The sequence below is a fragment of the Squalius cephalus genome (genome assembly GCF_949319135.1).
Source record: "Squalius cephalus genome assembly, chromosome: 10".
Classification (NCBI taxonomy): Eukaryota; Metazoa; Chordata; class Actinopteri; order Cypriniformes; family Leuciscidae; genus Squalius; species Squalius cephalus.
The window spans coordinates 8,091,385-8,115,501 of NC_137131.1; the positions used below are offsets into that span (position 1 = coordinate 8,091,385).

Here is a 24,117-nt window from a genome sequence, read left to right on the forward strand (position 1 = left end):
GCACACCTGTGTCCATTGACTTTTGTGGTGTGTAGAAAGTGATTCATATGAGCTAATGATTTAGAACATGTTACAACTTGTTCCTTAACATCTGGATAATCTTGTTTAAAATAAGCTATTTGGAAGTTCTGTCGGAAGCATCAAAACGTTCTGGATTTCGTCATTATTTCAATGCTCAGATAAACCACTGGCCTTTTTATCAATATCTTACGAAACAAAACATGACACAAAGTTCTAGAGGGATATTTCCAGAGCACTTTCTATTCAGAGATATTTCTGTTCAGACAAAAAAAGCTGCAAAATACTAAAACGTTGCTTACTGGATACACTTTCATGACCTCATGGAGGAGCTTATTAAGATCCATAGAAAAATACCAATGATAATGCATTAAGTTACAGAGCAAATAAACCATTTCAGCATCATCGCTCATTCTAAATAACTAACATTATGAAAAAAGATAACACAAATAGCTGAACCCTTATGGTCTATTGAGATTGACTTGTCTCAGAGAAGATAAGAATGTGTACAAATAATAATCCTGATTATTTATTAAAAGTATGAGTTTAGAACTTAACCACTTATTTTCTCCTCAAATTCTTGAATTATGAAAATTATCAGACCTAAATGAAACCTGATTTGGAGATATTATCGAAGCTTTAACCCTCTGTTGTACCACAATGTTGACATGGACTTTTCAGAAATGTAACATTGTTTCTATTGAAGGTGAAATTTGGGGTCAAAATTATGACAGTTTATCTTGCAGAAGCATTTGAAAAAAACATTACATTTATCTCATTATTTATACAGAATTGGGTCTCTCTAAGACCTCAAACATAATACGTTTGAAGAAAGTTATCAAGTCAGAAATTTGTTTTTAATCAATTCTCATGCGATTGAGAAAAAGGAATTAAAAATGCAGAACACAGTTAATAAGCCAAAACATTAATATGAGCGCCAATTAAAAATTAAAATTACTCTGACATGGACATTACCCACGAGAAACATGCAAGAAAAAAAAAGTAAAAAAAAAAAGAAGAAAGGAAAAGGTTGCACTAAATATTAAATCCTATATAAGCACTGCATGAAAAGAAGCTGATTTTGCATATCACACACTGCTTCACTGTCCCTCCAAAGGCTTTCTGTTACACACGTGAGAGGGTCACAGCACACACCACTACAGTAGCAGCAGTAGTAATTCCCTCGACCGGGTTGCTTTTATATCAAGCTCAGACAAACCCATCAAACAGAAGCCTAAATACTCACAGGAATCTGCTTCATTCTTGTCCGTTCGTCCTCAGAAAGACAGACGAACAGTTCCTCTTCTGCTCAGTTTAATCCCACAGGCGTGAAAAACAGAGAGTGCTGAGGAAATCCAGAGAAACGTCTACCACAGCAGACGCGGGAGAGAGAGAGCCCCGCCAGTAGCGCATGGAGCGGTGCAGAGCGAGAGAGGCGCTGGGGAGACATATGTTGCCAAAGCCTCTCGTCTGGCAAAGAAGCTCATTAAACGAGTGACAATCACTCCCACAAAGCCAGATCTGAGCACTTTTCACATGGAGTGTACAAAGAAGGAGAGAGAGGGTGAGAGAGAATGAATGAAAGTGAAGGAATTCTGGATGGAGGAAGTTGCATTTAAAGCACTGAGGCATGTGGAGACTTGTTTATGTTTTGTGGCATAGATGTCAAGATACATGTTTTGCCTTTTGTAATACTGCCACTATGGTTAAATAGGGGTTAATTTGGAGCTTAGTTTAGTATTATTTCATATAAAAATAAAATAAAAAAACTGCAATACACATCTTTCAGACTAATGCTGAAAAAGCATTAGTTTAGTCATTTATACAACTATGTTTTTACATTTTCTGAAGACAATGTGAGCAGTTCTAGCTGGTGCAAGAGTAGCTGATGCTCTGGGTGATTGCAAGGGCGTTGCTATGCAGTTGCTAAGGTGTTCAAAGTGGTTTTTAGTGTGTTGTTACGTGGTTGCTAGCGTGCTGCTAGGTTGTACAGGGTGATCAAAAGCCCACCCACAAGACTATATGATATAGTGGTCTACATGTAAGTTTATGGGTTTTTCTGTCATTTTATCGTCCACCATGGTAAATACAAAAGAAAATCTCTTACATTTTTTTTTTTTTCCCAAATCCCTTACCATAAACAAGAACAACAGAAAAAGTGATGCTTGCTTTATCAAAAACTACTATACACATCCTTTAAGATAACTATGTTCAAATCTGAGAAAAACAGCAGCATTTTAGCTACATTTTTTGAAAGAAAATGTTTCACCCAATTGTTAGGTCAACAATGTTGTTTAAAATATCTTATTTTGTGTTCCAAAGAAGAAATAAAGTCATACAGGTTTGGAACGGCACAGAATTTTAATTTGTGGTTGAACAATACCTGACACTGACGAAAGCAAAGAGCCGAAACGTTTGTCAACATTATCTCCTGTCTATAATAAAAGATTTTTAGAGTGCAGACCTTTTTTGCATTTTTGAACAATACCTTTAAAACAGAGTTTCTCAACATTCAACTTGCTTCAGCAGAGATTCATATAGGATCGCTGAAGATTTCTATACACTGTATCATATTTATTTTACATATAAAAAATTATATTGTCAGCATAATTTTAGTTGTAGGATAAACAAAATATGTATTCTCTTGTGTTTTAAGTGTTATAGGCTACAACATGATTCAGACTGTGCATGTTCCACTATAATAAATAATACAATAGCAGTTAAATAGCAAAAAGTATTTATATACTTAACTCTTTCCCCACCAGCGTAAAAAAAGAAAAAAAAGAAAAAAAGTTGCCCGCCACCGGCAGCGTTTTTGATCATTTTCACAAAAGTTTCATGGCCCCCAGATTATTTAGTTGTATGCATATCTAAACATGCCATATATCAAAAGAAAGGTATTGCTTGTTTCTGCATCTTCTTCGCATTTGCTTTGATCAGGAGATTCAGTACTCTTTCAATGGATGTGTCATAGTGTCCCCTAGCGTATACAGTGAAAACACGGAAATCTGGAAAATTCTGTTTGGCGGGGAAGCGTTTTCTCCAACACATTCTCATACCCAAGACGTCACTTTTTGTCACTTTCAACCATGCTTCAATATCTGACGCTCAAAGCACCCTTTAGCGTCCATATGTGACGCTTCGGTTATGGGTAGGTTTAGGCGTCATGTAACTGCCGCTTTCGAAAGCGTCAATATCCGACGCACAAAGCACCCTTAGCGTCAATATGAGACGCTTCGGTTGGGTAGGTTTAGGTCTGTGGTAGGGTTATGCGTCTCATATGGACGCTAAAGGGTGCTTTGAGCGTCAGATATTGAAGCATGGTTGAAAGTGACAAAAAGTGACGTCTTGGGTATGAGAACGGGCTGTTTTCTCACAAATAACAGAAATGTGTGTGTTTGGCGGAAAAAGAGTTAAAGGGATAGTTCAACAAAAAATCCAAATTCTGTCATCATTTACTCAACCTCAAGTTGTTGTAAACCTGTATGAATGTCTTTCTTCTGCTGAACAGACAATGGGTAACCAAAAAGTTGATGGGCCCCATTGACTTCCATAGCATGGAAAAAATACTATGGAAGATGATGGCTACTGTCAACTGATTTCTGAAACCAAAAAATTCGGTCACCATGGACCAACATTTTTTTGATAACCTCTGACTTAACCTCTGACTTGAATCCACCTGATTGACAGCAACAGTTCCTCTGTACCTCACATATAGGACTAAACCCCTGGGGACCATGTGATTTGCCGACAAAGCAAATAGCACAGGGCTGGACATTGTCACACACTCTAAACACAAAAGCCCCACCCCTCTCCCACAATGCTGAGGGTGGAACGGGCTCGCCTTGATGTATGAGGTGGAAATGGGCAAATGGGTGGGGAGAGTTTGAAATCGGGAAGGGTTGACATGTTTGCTTCAAATATGCTGATGTACGTGACACGTGCTGACGTATCTGTCAAATGGAAGAGTGCCCATATTGGTAAAGGAATAATTAGTCTCTCAGGTTTCCAGGAAATGTTGCCCTTCATCTGTCAAGTGCTTTCCGTGTGAGGTGAGATCATGCAATGTGCCATCAATTAAAGGACACATCATTAAACGTACAGGTGCCATACACACTCCTAATTAAAATTCAATTAAAATGGATTTGTTCATGTGTTCGCTGTTTGAATGTACCATTAATTTCATTATCTGTGACTCCAACCCATTACATGGCTCGGGATTGCCTGAAATGCATGATGGACTTTCACATGTTCTTCTATGTAAAATTATAGCTTGGTGTCTGATAAACGTTTTGATCTGCTTCCAATCAGGACAATTTATCACTTAAGTGTGCTTTCGTAAAGCCAAAACCATTTTCACGTTTCCTGTTTAACATGCTTAGAATGATATTGACTAACTGAAGAAATATTCATTTTGTAGTGTTCCGGACATAAAAAATCCAATGCATTTTCTACCATAAGGAAATGCATTTTTAATGAAAACTTTAAAAAATTATTGTGAGCTACAATATTGTTAATCAGTGGCATGTGCTTTTGTTGAAGCCATTAGCCTGTATTATTTCATCAATTTTTTTTTTTTTAAATAATTGGTTTTAACTGTGAAATTCCTGATGAAAAGCTACATAAGAACTGTTGCATTGCTTAAAGCAGCACTCAGTAGCTTCGGGATTTCTTCGCTGTATTCTCGCTTTTTTGTTCGCAGGTTTCTCTCTAGAGCTCCCCCCACAGCTTCGGAATAGATATTTGACAACACTGTTGTAAAAACTCGTTGGTGATTCTCAGACACCAGAGGCTATAGATCAACGACATCAAAGCAAATGGGACATTCTTTAAAACGTCTTCTTCATTCGGGTTCAGACAGCGTGAGGGAGCGCAATAATGACAGCATTTTAGCAGATTTCTTTTGGCCGTAAAGCAATTGTTTACATCGCGAGACCTGATATCACGCGAGACTTCATGACGCGGCGGCCGGCGGCCCGCCGGCTCGAAGTTGCAAGTGTGTATTTTCCGCTCACGGGCACCAGGGGGGTGTGAAACGACCACCATTCAACCCGGAATAAGTAATATAACCATTCCAATGACTCCGAAGCTGTTCAGTTAAGGTAAAAAAGTTACTTAGTTCACCTTTAAGTGTTCAGAGTAGTTTTAGAATGTTGCTATGGGGTTGCCATGGTGTTTTGAGTGGTTGCTAGGGCATTACTAAGTGGTTGCTAGGATGTTTTGGGTGGCTGGAAGGTGGTTGCTTAATTATCAATCATCAAAGTAATCATCCAGTCAATCATAGCATAAATAGGTATGAGTTAAATACTAAGTAGGCACAATAACAGTAATGTTTGTATTAACAAGTAGTGAACAAATATAACATCTATTATTGAGGCTAAGCTGTTCTGCAAAGAGGGCATTCATCTGAACTTGGGCGGTAATGTGAACAAGACCCTTTAAATGCCCCCTTTACTGGTTGAAGGAGGGACAGAGGCAGGTTTTGGCAGGAAGAGAGGGTTGTTTGATAGCGTGAGCAGATTGCCAGACAGAGAGAACACTCAAAGCGCCACTGTGCCGACGCTGAACTGACGGGGCCTTTCCAGTACCCAGCATGTCCTTTTTAAGTGCTCGGAGGATGAAGCTGCCATTATGGCTGCACAAACAGAAAGAGGGCTGATGAACTTCATAGGAATGCTTCCTCCTGAAAGCAACAGGGTTGGAATAGAGTTGCGGGAGAGAGGGAAGAGAGCGAACGGGAGGGCAAGCTGCCAGTTCCACCAAGCTTAGTCTTCACGCAACCAGGCCGAAACAAACCTGACATTGTTTTGGGCACTGCCTAGGGGATCACATCCATTCTTTCTTTTTCCTCTGCTCCTCGATTTCATTCACTGTTCAGTCAGAAACTGCTCTCTCGCTTTTCCACTTTGGAGGATTCGGTTGAGGTTGTTTGATCTGTCATTATCATTTTCTACACCCTCTTGTTCTGTTTGTTTTGCTGCTTGGTAATTGAATAAACTATATATGGTTTATATACCAGGTGAGACACAGCGCCCTAGACAGATCTAAAGTATCCAGATATAAATTTGTTGCCCATTCTCAATGGGAAAGCGTCCAAGCAACATCGCTCTGCAACATTGCCATATGCATATTGCCACGGCAATATTGCTCAAAAAAGTTGCCCAGTGTATCATCACCTTAAAGGGATAGTTCACCCAAAAATGAAAATTAGCCCATGATTTACTTACCCTGAAGCCATAATAGGTGTATGACATTCTTCTTTCAGACGAATACAATCGGAGTTATATTAAAAAATGTTTTTTTGGAAGTCCATCAAAGCGCATCCCTCCCTGATAACTTTTTTTGCCATTGAATTGAAGTAAATAAAATTAATATGGTATAAGAGTTAGTAAGCTTGATTCATTTTCTTGAATCAGTTCATCAAGTGTGCGTTAGAATGAATCAATTCAAAACTTTGATTCAATGATTCGTTTCATTATTTTTAAAATGTTCACAGAAGTGGCATTTGCCATCTATTAGTGTGGGAAAACAAGCCTTGATTAGATTATTTCTTTCTTTCTTTCTTTCTTTCTTTCTTTCTTTCTTTCTTTCTTTCTTTCTTTCTTTCTTTCTTTCTTTATTTATTTCTTTCTTTCTCTCTTTCTATTTATTTATTTATTCATGTTATAATTTATTCATAACCTATTTTTATATTTGTTGAACATTGCCAAAAGGCTGAAAAATATGTCCAAACCTTGTGCGAGGATAGATGTAACACTTCCCCATGACCATAACTGTACAGGCTGACTGAGGAGAAATGCACAACCTACAAAAACCACAAAACAGTGAAGGGCATAGAACAGTGAAGCACAGGTGCATTCCTCTATAGGAAATAACCCCCCTCTAACCTTCAAGCAATGCTGACAGCCTACACAATGAGCTCACCTGGGCCCTGATCAATGCCCTCCAGCGTGTCAGGATGATATATGCAGCAGCATTTAGAGTGTCTCAGAGCTGGTGCTATGGCTGAGGCATAAAGACCGCTGTACGACATGTGCTAGGTCAGGGGCAGGGGCAGGACGAACCCAGTTCACCAGACCGAGTAAGGATGGTCTCATGCTGACTGAACGCTAATCCAGCGTGCAATGATTACTGAAATGAACTCTTTCCAGACCTACAGAACCGCCAAAATATGTTACTTTTATCATTTGAACAATACTTCTTTTCTGGTGCTTTATCTGGTGCTTTATGCATATATCAGGACATGTTGTGAAACTGATATTTAAGGGCTGTATATGTGTGTTTTTGTATGATTTACTACTACTTACTTTGAGTTATCACAGTTATGTATTGTGTTTGAATAATCTTCATTTGGGGGCTTTTTGTTAGAAATTATTTGGAATATAATCTAATTAATTTGACTAATTTGATCATGTTGTTACATATTTTCATTTATTTTCACACTTTGTAAGTTTTCTTTGCTTCCCTGATCTATTTTAATTCTTAAGCTAGTATTTATAGTAAAACAGCTGCTGATGCAAAAAGAAAAAAAAAGTTAGCATGAATTAGCTTGTTTGACGTTCTTACCATTGATCGTGTCACTAAAATCAAACAACATTGATCAATGGCCCCCCATGGAGTGGTATAAAATGCTTCCCTAAGTATTTATTTTAAGTAAGGTCAATTTCCTCAAATAATTTATCAGGTAGATTTGCTCCAGAGCTCCAGAAGATCATTTGGTTTGCCGCCAAGTACCTCCTTTTGAACTCTTTCAAACATGTCATAATTATCGTTTATCTGATGTGTAGTGCTCCATGAACTCTAACACCATATGTCATTCTAATAAACCCATTGTCTTGATTGCCTCTGTTTATATGCAATTCCCCTTAGCCTTGACATTTTAATAGCAGCTAAATTGTTTCCAGACGCAAGATTATAGAAGCAGCAATGTACAGGACACAATTTACTGTATGCATTCATTATACAATCTACAAGTGTGCCGAGACGAAAATATAGCATGTTCAACACAGCTGTTGAGAAAGCCATCAACTCAAAGCCATGCTCATGTTCAAAATGGAATTAACTTAAGTGTGTTAAAGTGAGGTTTGGGTGAGGCTTAGAGTGCCATATGGTTAACATAACTCAACCTGAGAGAGAGAGAGAGGTCGAGAGAGCTCAGACTCCTTTCTGGCAGTCTTATTCACAGATGGCGCTTTCTGCAATCACTGGCATCAATGACCATGTGATCATTCTTCCTGATTACCCGCCCCACCTAAGACCTTGTGCAAACATATGCCAATTAAACAAACGTCTTTCGCTGGGTTGACACCAAGTTGACAACAGGCAAGTTAACTTGTAAAACTGTCTGATGTTTTGCTAACTTTATACTGCCTAGTGGTGTGGATTTAGCGCATAAACAAAATATATTATGCTGATTTTTTCTCTTTTTTTTCAAAGTTTTTGAGTACTTTTTTGAGTAATTTAATGATTTAATCACACTTTTTCATATAATATGTAGAATAAATTCATATGAAAATTGTATCTGTAATGCTTTGTGAGCACAGAAAACACGAGGTTAAAACAGAGGGTAACAATGCTGCGTTCACGCATGTCACAATTACAGTAGTCTCGAGATGACAACACAACGCGTTGTATTCGGATTAGATTCGCATGATTTAGATTACCGTTGTCATCATTGAGCACTCAAATAATTTAAATAATGATTTAATAACACCTTTAAAGGGTCATTTCACCCGTGGAGACATGAATGTGTATTGAAAGTGGGTCATTTATGTAGAAGAAATGTGAAATTATTTTTTAATTTGGAGCTTTCTAGACTGAGAAAAGCCAGAAAATGTATTTTTGGCTTATGTGGATGAAAGACAACAACTCCCAGAATGCACTTGCTTCGCTGCCCTACAAGGCCACTCCCAAGCCACGCCTACCGGTAAGAGAGCGCAGTTTAAAACAACAAGGCAAGGCTGGGCTACGAGTGAGTCTCCGTGACGAGTTTGCCCAAAATGTCCGGGATTCGGCTTTTGCGTTCTACAGTCGCCATTCATCATGTTTACTGTGGCGAGCAGGACGAGGCTGAGGGGCGCGGGAGAACGGCGCGAGGCCGGTGGCGTGATTACTGACGACTGACACCTGTGAGGCACTGTTCTCGTATCTCGCACGGAGGAGCAGGTATTTTCTTAGCAATGGTAAAACACACATCAACCGATCACGCCACCGGCCTCGCGTCTTTCAACCGATCACGCCACCGGCCTCGTGTCTTTCTCCCGCGGCGCTAGCCTCGTTCTGCTCCCTGTATTACTGTGATTACTGATGAGCGCGCCTGTGAGATGCACCGGTCTCATGGGCTATCTCTCACGGAGGTGCGGGTATTTTCTTAGCAATGTTAAAACGCAAATCAACCGATTACTTGTTTAGCATTCATGTAAACATTACATTCAGATTCACCAATCGGGGTGAATTCAGTTAGATTGAAACAAAAGGTGTGCATGTAAACAATGGATGGCGACCGCAGAAAGCAAAAGCTGAATCCCGGACATTTTTGTCGATCTCGACGGCCGGACATGTCCGGGAAATAGAGTATGGTAACCCCTACTACTCAGCTTTCTTCGTCCCTGTTTTCTGCAGGTTTCTGCCGTTGAAATCAAACGCACTTGCACTGATCTGTGATAGGTCTGTTAGCGCATTAGTGTCACGGTTGATAATTCATCGTTTTCTCTGTGTCTCGTGTAACTGTTTGTTTACATGTCTGTGAGTTTGCGTGAGTGGGCGTTGTCCCGCTCGCGTGTTTGTTCAGTGCTCCAGCTGCCTGCAATCATCTCATTCACCACCTCAGCTGTTTCCCATTACCATTCTCTACATATACTCACTCATCTCTCCATTCCAGTGTCCATCCGTTGTTTGCAGTCCTTCATGTGTGTTCGTGTCGTCTTCCGGGTTGTCGTCATCTTCAGTGGATGTTCCTGTTGTTTCACCGCACCCGAGCACCGATCACCGATCACCGAGCACCGAGCACCGAGCACCAGACCATCGAAGTCCCTGTGTGACCGAGCCTGAGCGTCTTCCCCTGAGAGTACCCGTCAGTTGAGTGGAAAGAGAAGCGATTTCGCGAGCGCACCCGGAGAAGGAACTTCCTCATTGACTTTGAGTGATATTCATGTTTTGAGTGTTGAGTCCTAATAAACACTTGTTCACCTGCTATTGCTTCCAGTGGTTTATCATGACAATTAGGTCCAACCCCCTATGGGCGGGTTTGAAAGGGTGGATCTAGTGCTTGTAGTCTTAACAGAAATCCCCCCCTCTTACACTTCCTCCTACAATGACGCAAAATGACGATTTTTGCGTCATTGTAGGAGGAAGTGTAAAGAGGTAAATACAGATTTCTCTCGTCTCGGGGGAAAATGAAAAAATGTTGCATGACCATTCAATAGACTGGGTTTCTAACAATGCAAAGCTTAATGCAAATGGGTGAAGTGTCCCTTTAAATTAGATATTTAGAAGATTTCAAATTGACCTTTAATTATAATGTTTCAGTGCATTCAATTTTATAATGGAAAAAAAAAATAACATTTTAAATTTATTTTTATTTATTTATTTATTTTTAATATCAGCCATTTATTGGTTGTACACTTATATTGACACTTTCTTGCAATGCATCTTTAAAGGTAAAGAAAATGGTCAGTAATGTCCTATCTGATGGGCAGTTCTCTTTATTGCCCCAAGTCTCTCATCTAGTTGACAAGTCGGGGTCTTCCTGAAACCCATTTTAATCATGTTACCCCAGAAATCAATAAACTATTTCCCCCTGGGTCAACTTCCACAATGGAGAGGGTCTGCAATCCTGAAGTACTCTGAATGTGTACTCAAGTCGTCTGAATGCAACACAAACACAAAGCTGCGAAGACAAATTCATTAAAATAACCTCAGAGTCTCTTACAAACGAATTGGTGTACATGGCAACCTATCCCCGACTAAACCTCCTGTGCACGTACAAAAAGCTTGAAGGGCTGGTTTTCAAGTTTCCGAACAAAAAAAATAAAAAATAACCCGGTCGATAGTAATTCCGCAGGCAAAGTGCTTCACTGACCATCATCACATAAAAATTCTATCATAAAGCACTCCAGGTGGAATCCATACTACTTCTACAGACACCACAGTTCCTGTTAAATCAGATTCACAAGTGAGATGCATGTTTCTTGGAGGCTTCCATATCAATCCTCACCTTCCTCTTGCCTTAATAAGATAAAACACAGCGGTTAGTAGGCTCATGAGCTAATGCCTTTTAAGGAGAGGGGAAGCAGCGGTCCGTCTTTGGAGGCTGAGGGGTTGCGGTAGGGGAATGGAAGGGCATGTTGTAATACTGTTCTAATCCTGCAGTGGATAATGTATCAGGGATCAGCTTCGCATGAGCAAGTTTCTCCTGATGAGGTGGAGGTCTCAAGGAAAGCAAGGTGTTGCATTGACATTCGGGTCACAGTGGTGTATGGCTTTGGAATACAAAGGTGTTCTTTAGTCAGTCCATGCAGGAAAAGTGTGGAGAAAAAGGTAAACTTCCCTCAAAGCATTTTGCTCTTTCAGTTTATAGAGAATGCTTGAGAAGATTCACTCTAATTATGAGAAAATTAAATGGTAGGATACATACTATAGGTTATGAATATAGGATCAATTACATTAAATTATAAAAGTATAATAAGGAATTCTTTGAAAGTGCCAGGGGCAACGATAAAATTAAAATTCCAGTATTTCTTCGCCCCAGGTACAATCAATTGTGGGAAAGACACAGTCTCGTCTTTCTCAGCAAGGTGCAATTTTTTTCCTCTCCCCAAAGCCAATTAACCAAGAAGCCACAGGCAGAAATTTATAAGATGTATTAGAAAACTGCATTACTATGCAAATGTACCTACTGACATCCTGAGATTCATTAAATCAATCAGTTACACTGAAAGCAACAGAATCTAATGACTAATCACACTCATTTTAGAAACTTTTAGTGGAAATTTAAGAACTGAGAAACAGAGGTGATTTTAAAGATGTACTAGTCAAGAGAACAACAAGACTATGTTTATGTGTGTTATAAGTGTCCTTGACTGCTGCCTTATATCATGTTCACATACACAGAAATTTTACACTGCATTGACAACCATCGCTGTCACTCAACACTGCAACTGAAATGAACTGAAAATTGCCTCTGGTCACTGCAGATCACTGTAAATGTGACCGGCCCTTTAAGAAAATGTTCTTACTGGCTTAAAGGTGCAGTAATCGATTTCTGAGAAACACTGTTGATATCTGAAGTCAACCCAAACAAACACGCCCTTTCCTTCATTGCTCCACCCCCAAAACACACAAACACGCAAGGCAACAAGTCTCTTTATCATAGCTGAAGCATAGCAAAATAATGCTTTGTGAAAAATAAAGTGAAGATGACAAACGAATGACAATGAAAAACAAACAGTGAACATACAGTACACAAGAGTATATACAAGCAAGGTTTCTTTGTTAGTCAGCAGCAGCACACCAGCTCCAGACAAACAATGACACTCAAAACTGCTCAATTCTGATTTATTGCTCAGATCTGATTAGTTTGGCTCTTCACATTATCTTTTAAACATGGCCAATATCAGATTTGAGTGTGACCTGGTTACGCTCCTGAACTGACCCGTATGCGCAAAAGAACGGTAACAAAGATGGCGAGCAGCATGCTGTCATATGGAAGTAAACACAGCGTTACTGAAGTCAGCGTTTACGCGTTCATTTATAAGCTCATGTGCCGCGAAAGCCAGCCAATTTGTGCACAGGCAATAAGGAGGACGCAGATGAGGATGAGAAGAAAGAGAGCAATGTTTTTCTTGTACAGATTTTCCTTAAGTTTAGCTTGTTTAGAGCTGTCACCATACTTATGAGTATAACAGATCACCGTCCCTCCACCTCCATCTTACATATTTAAAGATCTGCCAGTATGTAAAATTTGGAGTGATGTCCATCAGCGCAGAATTGTGACGAATGTCGATCTAGAGTGACTTAAAAGTCACATGAATTCCGATATGTTCAGACTGAGGTCACATTGCAAAACATCTGACCTGTATTGGATTTAGGACCACATGTGGAAGTTGCCCAAATCAGAATTGAAAAAATCAGATACCATGCAGTTTGTGCTGTTTACATCTGAGTTGCATATGAGCAATACAAATAGAATTTGGGCCACTTGTGCCTGCAGTGTGTGAATGTAGCCTAATATTAACACAGGTCCTAAAGCTCTTGCCTGATCATACCACTTCTTTGTCCAGTAATATTCCTTTAATCTTTTCTATTTTGTAATGTCTCTCAGCCATCTCTCTTTCTACAGTCTTTCTTCAAATCTCCCTCTTGCTCACTCTCTCTTCTCCCTCATCATGTGTGGACATCATGTGTCCCCCTAGTGCTGATTGGCTACAAGTGTGTTGAGGTGCTCGGTCCGATCCATTTTCAACAGCGTTACTCGAAAATCACTTACTGCACCCTTAAGGCAAGACATTACAAGTAAATAAGGTAATTACATTTTTTTTTTTTAATTTAAATAATACATATCATCATACTTTCCCTAGTTGATTAATCACAGTACCTTAAGTCAATTGTTTGTTATTACAAGTTTTCGGAATGTTATGTTACAGTATGTTTAAATAAGAAATCGATGCATTATCTACTTAAATATGTCCTAGTTTGCATAACTTTTACAGAAGATAAATCTAAACATTGGATAAAACCAGTTGCTAAATTCTTGTTTCATTTTGTTGACATTAGAGTGAAATGTTTTTTACAAAGTGGATTTTGGATATCTTATCACTCCATAAATCAGAAAAAATAACATTTACCATGAATATACTAAGTACCATGGTACTAAAATTAAGTCCATACTGCTTTAAGACATGTAATGTAATTTCCCCCATTTGTACTGTAGTAATGTTTCCCTTGAGATACACGTAATGCAAATGTACATTAGAACATTCATAACAGGCTATAATTTTAGATATTCTCAAATGCTTTTGGTAACCGAGCCATCTATGTTTTACGCTGCAGATACATTTGAGAAGTCATGATTGAAAATATAGCAGCACCTGCAGTGCACATCTGGTATTTGTGAACCCCCTGGGCCAAAAGTGCAGGTTTCCTTACAAGCACTCTGGGACATAGACATATAACTTTGTAATTGTCCACTTAAGCCATTTCAGAAGGTAAGGTATCATGTAGTTTTATGGTCCACATGCTGAGTTCCTCCTACTCCCCAAAAAAAATCATCCTAGCTGGTATATTATATGACCCTAAAACAGCTTGAGTGTAAAATTCTACACCGTATCTTCTCCACATTGTGTGATAAAAAAGAGATTGCGTTCTTACACAGCTTATTCTGAAAATCTCAACAGTCTTATCCACCCTGATGATTTTAAATAATGTAAAGTAATCTCCAAGCTCAACATATGTAAGAGGCTTTAGAGTTTCTCATTGGCGGCCTGCAGGCCACTCTCACAGATGACACATAGCCTGTTTCGCTCAAGAACATTGAAACGAAAGTTATCTTTCGGGATGCTTGAAAGGAGAGCCACGGCGTTAAAGAGCCCAGTGAAAAGAAGGCTTTTACAGAGGCGTCTTTGTCAAACTCATATCAAAGGCTGCGCCTGGAAAGTGAATAGTTTAGCTTTGTGTTTGGCAGAGCATGGGTGGGAGTTTGTTGTGGTGTGGATATATCCCTGTGTACACGCAGAGCTATTGAAAGAGCTACTGGGAAATCTCCAACATTTTACGGCTCTTTAACTAAGAGTGTCCCTCACCGCATGATATCCTGGTTTGACATCTTTAAAGGACCTTGAATTTAAGTCCAAAGCCCAATATGGACAGGATCAGTATAATTGTTAGCGTATAGGACAGCTAGATTTCTCTGTATTTTTTTATTTTTTTATTTTACATAGATGTGAGGTCTGTTGTCTGGATGTGTATGTTACACAAGGTCATGTGCTTTGAATGTGTGCCATGAAACCCACTGATAAACCCAGCAATACTTTTATATATAATAATGTTTACATGTAGGCTAATTTTGAAAAGCATTATGTAATTAACAAAAACTGTCAATTAGTTATATATATATATATATATATATATATATATATATATATATATATATATATATATATATATATATATATATATATATATATATATATATATATATATATATATATAACATGATTAGAACAAGATTAAAATTCAAATTGAGCACAACTTCTTCAAGGAAAAAGTACATCCCTGTTCAAATAGGGCTTTAATGTTTGTATGAATGGGACACAGTCTGATCTTTTCATATCCTTTTTACATGCATTAATATACATGTAATTATTATTAAATCTACTTTTCATTTTATTAATAATTCAATAGCAGTCTGACAATAAATCTTTTTTCTAAACCTTCAAATAACAAGCTTTAACCTGTCTCATAGTGGCAACACATTACCCACTGTATAATTAATGGATATTACCCACCAAAATGAGGACAATATCAAATACGGGTGCATTCACTGGCATCCATTCAGAATGTTCTGTCATTGTTCAGCCTAAGGCTATAGCTTGGTGCCAACACATTGAGTTCAAGCCATATCCTATCTTCATTAACACGAGACCTCCAGCTCTCGGATACGTCATTTGGAGAGCAGATGTTAAAACACTGATAGTGTAACCTAAATATATTACCCTTCTTAATGACGTCAGCAGCCTCAGCCGAAGTGTGGATTGAATTAAGGAGTGCTGAACGAATTCGATGAATGCTGGTCAGAAGGTTAAAGTGCGAAGAAGGGTTATCTCAGTTGCAATTAGCATGTGCTTTGAATGGAAGCTAACGAATGGCATTCTAGAGAGTCTTTGTGTAATTGGTTTGTAGGACATTGTGTCCTTGCAATAAGTCTGTTTCTAGACCAACAATACACTGGGTTGATTAATCTAATTTGAAATCTGATCCGAAGACTATATAGTCCATTTTACTTGATTAGGAAATGAACGTTAGCATAGGATGTTACGCCTACATGTCGTTAACACAGAAATGTCATTTGTATAAATGGCTGCCTGTGTCAATATTATACAAAACAACAACAATCAAATCATCTTATAAGCATAAAAGGAATGTTAAAACAAGATACAATACAAGTTAAGCTCTAGGGTTTTTATTTCAAAGAAAAAATATTAAGGTGCTGTCAGTTATCACAGGAAATGGTTTCAACTGGACCCTCAGTTTGTTAAAACAATTTTAAAAAATCATGTTAACACTTTCCCTGCCACTGACATGTTTTCACAGTTTTATAATGGGGGGCGCTGGTATGGAGCGAATTATGTGCCATAATTAAACAAACAAATCCAGCATATAGCAAACAAACTCGATCTGCTTTGCAAAGGAAAACTCGACTCGCAGACAAACAGAAAGCAATGTGCAAGCACAAAGGTCAGTTATTGTGTTTTACAAATATAAATAAATTTTATATATAAATAAATACATATTTGTTACTCCACTGCATTTTCACTCAAACTGACCTTTGTACTTGCACATTGCTTTCTGTTTGTTTACGAGTTGAGTTTTCCTTTGCAAAGCAGGTCGAGTTTGTTAGCAAAATGCTGGATTTGTTTGTTTAATTATGGCACATAATTCGCTCCATAGCGCTGTTACACATCTTCCGAAAGAGTACAGCATCCCTGGATCCAAAAACAGGTGAAGAAGAAGATCTGTGTAAACCAGAAGGAGCAGATACTGTAGAAGATTGCTTACACACAATCTCGTAAGCTAACGTGATCATCAAACATTCAACAGCATATAAATCCCAACTTTGGGATCGCTTGAAATGATCAAAATGTTGCTTTTTTAATGAAATTTACACATTCAAGTGTTGATAAAAAAAAGAATGAATGAAGCAGAATAAAATGAATAAAATGTTTTTTATATATATATATATATATATATATATATATATATATATATATATATATATATTGTATGTTCACATATTCATACGGCGAAACCTTCTGGGGGCTATGAAAGTTTTGTGAAAATGATCAAAAATGCTAGCGCTATCTGGCAACTTAAAAAAAAAATGCTGGCATGGAAATACACACAAATTCGTGGGGGGAAAAAAATGGAAAATTTCAGGATAAATATATAATCACCCACAATTCAGTTAAACCATGTTTTAAATGCATTTAAATAATATTGAGCTGTATATAAAAAGTAATTGACATTCTTGTCATTGCAAAAATGCCTCCTTTATTTAAATTTGATTTATTGTAGATTTTTGCGCAAAACAAAGTATTATTTACCTGGTGCAATTTATGCTGTATGAAAAATGGACCAAATTTTCTTTTAGAGAGACATTTTCTTGTGATCAAGGCAGCTGTAATTTAAATGATTTTCAAATTATGGATAAAAGATTCCAGACATGTGGTCAAGCAGTTTTGGCAGAGGCATTCAGCAGAGGCATGCTCACTTGTGTTCTGAAGCATTCCTTTAAATACAATTATTTAATCTTTTCAGCAATTTCATGTAGACTTCCTCCTACTTTCACATTGTATCAGAAAATGAAAAAGATAGATGGACATTGCTTTGAAAATGGCTCTCTGTGACTTTAAGGGCATGTATTACTATACAGCTGAACAATCATCTACCCAGCATTCTCTAAAGTGCTCATTGTGTACCCTCCGACAAAAGACTTCGAAGATGAAAGCCATACACAAAATAAATATAAGAGCGGCAGGAACTGAACAGATGTTGCAAGACATGAGTAACGTGTTGGTCTATGGTGGAAAACAAAAAAACGTGTATTGTTGTAGCCTGATGATAAAGTCAGCAGTAAAGTGTGTGGATAATTGTTTACTTGATGTAAGGCTCTTTGAAACCACCAGGCGCTCTTATGCTTGAGTAGACACACCCAGTTGCTTCCATGTTAAACTTTCTAAAAACGGCATCATCAAACAATGCAAAATACCTCAAAAAATATGTTTGCCCTCTTGAGTGAATTGAAAAGGAAAAAAATAGGTTAGGTCCCTTGTTGAGACATTAACATTTATATATGCTAAGAGAAAGCTTTGAGTACTTCAGTTCATTGAATAAAAGACATTTGGATGAAGGAAATACCCTGCTTAGAATATTTCACATTAATATTCTACAATTGACTGGCATGCTTTTTTATCCAGTGTATGACAGATGAAATGCACACACAACATGTGAGCGCAGAAGAGTTTCCCCATGAGAGTTTGCCAATGATGTCAGATTTTCATTGTTGTTGTTTCAGAAGAACTGTTCACTTAAATGGAACCTAATGGCACAATGAAAATAAGGAAATAATGCATTGGTAAAAATGAAAAATATATTGGGATATATTTGCATAGTCCCTGTGATGCTTTAAAATGAATTTTAATTTAATAAAAATATATTATTTTCTAATTTAATAAAACTGCATTACAATATTAAACCTATCAAAATAGATTACTGTATTTCATAAGCGAACATGCAAAGAGGTTGCAAAATTTATTAAAAACTTAACATGACTTAAAATCTCAGGGTGAACTTCAAGTAAATCATTGCGATCACAGAAGTTCAGCTGACATAGAAGGTTGAGAAGCCCTGATCTAGAGTGTGGGAATGCACACTCATATATTAAAATAATGTAGTCATGTTCTCTGGAGGGCACCCGCAGCCCACAGGACTGTCAGACAGAGAGCTTTGAAGTCTAGTATCAGAGTTCCAACCTTTTATATTTTAGGAAAATTAGATTTTGCTCTTGCATTTAGCACTTAGAATATCAAGTTATGTAGAAACTTGCTAAGCTCATTTCAACGAAGAGCTGGAAGGGGCAAAAGTTAATCTGGGGCAGCAGAAATGAGCAGAGTCAGGCTGTGATCCTAAAGTCACATCTGCCTTTCAAGGAAGAGGAAGTCTTGGTTTGAAGAGGCCCAGATAAGGACATAATTACTTTGACTTTCCATTTCGTGACTGAATGTTAAGCTCTCGTCAAGTGCGCAAAGCACTTCTTCTGATTGCATGGTTTTCAAAAGCCAGAGAAAATGAGGTACGGGGCTACCTGAGTATGACTGAGCCACCAGGTATTGTTCACATCCACACTGAAGTTTCTGTTTTACTTGTTTCACAGTTTCATCAGGAGTAAAATGATTCTGGTTATAAATCTGTGGAATGATTTAGGAATGTTGAAGAAAAATAGTCACCTATATCCTAAATAAGCACCCTTTTCAAGTATGATTTGTTAAAACAAAACTTTTTCCCCTATATTTGTCAAACTAAATGATGTGACTTTTTAAGTTCTCCACTTAAACCAAGAACCAAAACCTTAATTTGGAAAATCCTTATAACCAACTTAAGGTTTTGGCTCTTGGTTTAAGTGGAGAACAAGGAAAAAACATTGCGTTTTTATTCTATTTGTAATTTATTTCAGAAGTTTGCCTGCCCATCCAGTCTTAATAGTTAATGGTAAAAAAAAACATGGCTTGCTGTCTGAGCTATTAACCACAAAAAGTCACATCATAAATGTAATAATAAATGTATCACTAAAATAACAAAAAAGTACCTATATCTGCTATAGCATGAATAAAGTTTCAGCTTTTTCAAAGTGGAGAATGTCACCAGACCTCTCACCACCACAGGAAACCAACAGTCTTGTTTTCGCCCTCAAAACGCATTCATGTTTACCACAGGACTGAGGCACCACACGCAAGACCCACTGAGGCCATATTGTGACATGGGAACCCCAATAAAAAAAAAAGAAAAGATGTTAAGAGCCAGGGGAATTTGCATTTTGGAAGGCGCTGAATGAAAGTATTTGTTCTTCCTGTTCCTCAGTGAAAGACTCTGTTAAGCCTAAAATGGTTTATAGATTCTTGCTCATAATCAGAAGTCAGGATTATGTGGATGATAAGTCTGACAATTGATGAATGTTTGCCTCGTTGATACTATTAAAGTCAGGCAGTAAATTAGGCACCGTGTTTTTTTCCACTTTCCCCATTAGTTCATCAGTCAATTACGTTCTCTGGCAGGTCGCTTGACGTGTCCTAGAAACGGGGGCTTTATCTTAAAATTATGGGGAAAATCGCAAGCGAAAAGGACAAACACTTCCTGGCTGTTTATGTGAATGCAAATGTCAGGTCTTTTCATCTCGCTCTTCATAGAAATAGCTTTGAGGTTCATAAGGTGGCAGTATTTTGAATTCCACTTTAATGGTAGTTAAAGTGCTTGTTAGAACAGAAAGCTAAGGATGTGCATTGTCCCTGGTGAGTTTGGGAAAAAGGTTCATAGGAATTATTAATGCTTATACCTAACGTTACCATACTATATCAAGAATCAATCAACAGAACATGATACACAAAAATACAACACACAACGATACTTAAAGGTACAATATGCAAGATTTTCTGCCGCTAGAGGGCGCTACATTCCAAACAACAACAACGGCGTAGCTTTATGACGATGTGAAGGAGCGTGGAATGATGGGAACTGTCATTTTCAACTCCACCGTGGATGTAAATCAGTCAGATGGGAATCGAAAAATCATGTTCATGGATGAGGTAAAGTTCTATTTTTATAAATGTTGCATTTAATGACATGCTTTTATTTCATTAAAATGAATTAACCACAATAAAAGTAAGGTTTAATACTAAATTGGTTATCATAGATGTTACTGTATTTGTCGAATTCATTGTTGTGATAACGCTGCGCAGTTTTACGCGTTCTAAACAATTGTTGTAAAAGTACATTCGAACATACCCACATCATACTGATTAATCTTTATGTATAACACATGCTATATGTAACGAAGTTCAGATGTTATGGGAAGAAGGAGGTGGGAACCGGCGAACATTCCTGACACATTTTTAATGATAAAAATAAAACAAATACAAAACGAAAGTAAAAGACAGCAGCCCCTCACGGACGACTGCTGTCACAATAAAACAAAACACAACACAAGCTCAGGCCTGTCCTCTCTCGCTCTTCACTGTCGTCGCTCCCCCTTTATGCTTCCGCTCCTCCGTGAGAGATACGAGACCGGTGCGTCGCGCAGGTGTCGCTCATCAGTAATCACGCCACCGGCCTCGTGCCGCTCTCTCACGGCCCTCTGCCTCGTCCTGCTCGCCACACTATATTTATTTACATGGCCATAAACACCAGACGTGATAAACAATGTCAATAAACTAAACACAAACCTAAAGCAATAATACCCGTACGTTGACGTTTACGTTTATGGGACTTGTCTTTGTCGACAGAACCAGCTGCAATCGGTAAAGAATAATTGTGTTCCATAACGACTGCACGAAACAAGCTAACATTTGTTGCTTGATAGACGCTACAACTCCAACTTCCGCATTTGTCCAGGACTCCACGCAGTACGAGCGGAAACAGAGGGTAAGGCGGATATGACGCCATTGACTGGCGACTCCCAGCTCACACGCCCCGTTTCCTTGGTTAAAATCGCAAATTTCTCACGATTTAAAAATAGTTGGGAACATTTGGAATATTGTAAGTAATCAACTTAACAAAATATATAACACTGGCCTTGTGATTTTGGGATATTTTAATGCAAAAATCTTACATATTGTAATAGAAACCAGTAACAAACTATCTAACAACCACTTTGCAACATGCTAAGAATACACCTTAGTAACATCCACATAGCAACACCCTGGCATAACCCATAATACACAGACCGTTTTAGTTACACAGGCAAAATCTATCAAAATCTTTGCTGCTTGTATACTGTATCACCAATTTAAAATTTAAGTCAGTTGCAGTCAGTGAACTTAACATTTTACAAAAACACAACAATCTACAACAGGGATGGGCAACTTCGGTCCTGGAGGGCCAATGTCCTACAGAGTTTAGCTCCAACCCTAATCAAACACACCTGAACAAGCTAATCAAGGTCCTCAGGATTACTAGAAAGTTACAGGCAGGTGATTTTTTCAGGGTTGGAGCTAAACTCTGTAGGACAGTGGCCCTCCAGGACCGAAGTTGCCCATCCCTGATCTACAATATACAGTATTTTCAGTATGTCAGGCTTGAAAAGGCACAGCTCTTTGTAGAAAGTCACACATGATGTCATTTCCATGCTGATGAATAAACCCATCCACTCAGATGACATGGTACACTTCCCCATTATATTCCACTTTCACACCAAATAAAACGTGCCCCACCACCACAGTGTAGTTTTTAATGGATTTGATCCCAATATCTGTTAAGAGCTCTGTAAGAGACAAGGCCGACATCCCGTCGAACTGCTTTTGGCACTAATGGTGGTTGCTATTGACCTGGGATGCAAACCCACGCTGTGTAACACAGCAGGACAGTTTGTTCAGTTGAGGGCAGCGTCACACCCTATATCGCCCACAGCTTTCATCCAACAACATCCAAAAGTTAAAGTCAGCAAATCTGCTTTGTTGTTTCACCCACAAAACATGCATAATTTATGCCGTACCTTAGTAACCAAAGTGATAATGGCATGAAAGGTTGAAGATCCCCCTGAATTTACATTTGTGAGGATGCTTTGATTCTCATCATGATCTCAGATTTAACATGATGATAGTGGGATAGATAAAATTGATTGGAATGACTGCAGACTAGTTATTCACTCATCAAAAAACCTGAGAGAGGACCCATGTGATCCTGGAAATGGTCCGTCTTTAACTGCTGACAGGGTAGGGCCCCTGCCCTTTAGATAAGAAGATTACAGAGTGATTCAGAGGTCTAGCAGATTTATTGTGCCAGAGCTGAGCCATTTAAAGGATAGATGGAAACTCTCTCTTTGGAGGATGCTGCATTCAGGTTTTAATATCTACCAAACCCAGCTGTTAACCCATCAAATGTGACAGGTGTATGAAAAAAAGAAAATAGAGATTTAACCTTAAGGTGACATCTGTTTTAATCAGCATGTTGGTTAAGTACAACATGACCAAATTCTTGTTGCATTTTAAAGATATATTTCAGTCAAAAATCTATCCATTCATCCATCAAGCCCAACTTAATTTCATATGGATTTGGAACGGCATGAATGTGAGTAAATATTCCATTCTCTATACCGCATTTACATTGCAGGTCTTGATGCCCAATTCTGATTGCTTGACTATTTTCCATTTTTTGACAACTAGCTTACATCTTTTAAAAGGGACTCATATCCAATATCTGCATTTACACTATACACTTGGCAAAACAACCCAAGGTAGGCTTTACTGACCTGGAAAAGCTTAGGCTGAAAAGGAAGTAAAAATGGCGTGATTTGCAGTGGACATAGACAAAATGATAATGCAAGCTTTTGCTTTCCGCACCATCTTTAAAGGTCAGGAAAACATCAGGTTGAGTCTTTGTCCTGGATTGCACCATTGAAAAAAGTCATGTGATGTCAAGTGCCCAACTGAGTTGCAACATTCCACTGTTGCTTTTTCAATGACGTATGCCTCACATTGACAGGGGAATATCTGATCTGTCCACTTACAATGGACAGATGCAAATGCAAGTATCCGATTCATATTTATTTCCACATACTATGAATGAGGCCTGCAACTGATTTGAGAATATCAGAATCCATGTACTTTTTTCCTGCTTACAAGTGTGTGGGTTATATCCAATCTGTGCTACATGGGAGGAAAAAATTGGAATTGGGTCAATTACCATGTAATGTAAATGTGGCCTTAAATAGGGTGGTAGTAATGCAAGAGCCTATCCCAGTGTCTTGGGCCAAATGCAGGGAAACACCCTGGACAGGTGGCAAGTCCACCACAGGGTTATACATTTTCCAAGCAAAACATATGTCCTGAAGGAGAATGATATGAGAAATGAGAGACATCACAGAGAAAGGACAGAGACAAATGAGCAATGACCCTTTGTTGATAAAAGACAGAAGCACCAATGAAGCGAAACCACAGAGAGGCATTATGTCTCTGATACGATCACACACTATGAGGGGTCACGTATCAAAGGAGAGAATGCCATTACTGGCACAGTGTCAGGCCTTGTTCTGCATGGCAAAGCTGCTTATTGATTAGAAAAAAAATATTGATTAGTGACAATGAGCAGCCACAGGCTAATCATAATTGATGCCTC

The 24,117-nt window shown here is 38.4% G+C and overlaps 1 protein-coding gene across 15 annotated transcripts in view; it reads right to left on the reverse strand.

Annotated features, from left to right (window-relative positions):
- chl1b (cell adhesion molecule L1-like b) overlaps positions 1-24,117 on the reverse strand; it is an 88,051-nt gene that overhangs the window by 46,497 nt on the left and 17,437 nt on the right. Inside the window, exon 1 of one of the 15 annotated variants that reach the window (XM_079882519.1) lies at positions 1,265-1,343. The exons of 13 other annotated variants lie outside the window; for them this stretch is intronic. The gene's annotated coding sequence lies outside the window, so the exon portion shown is untranslated. Of the gene's footprint in view, positions 1-1,264; positions 1,344-24,117 lie in introns of those variants that run through there. One more of the 15 variants, XM_079882517.1, reaches the window with a different exon arrangement.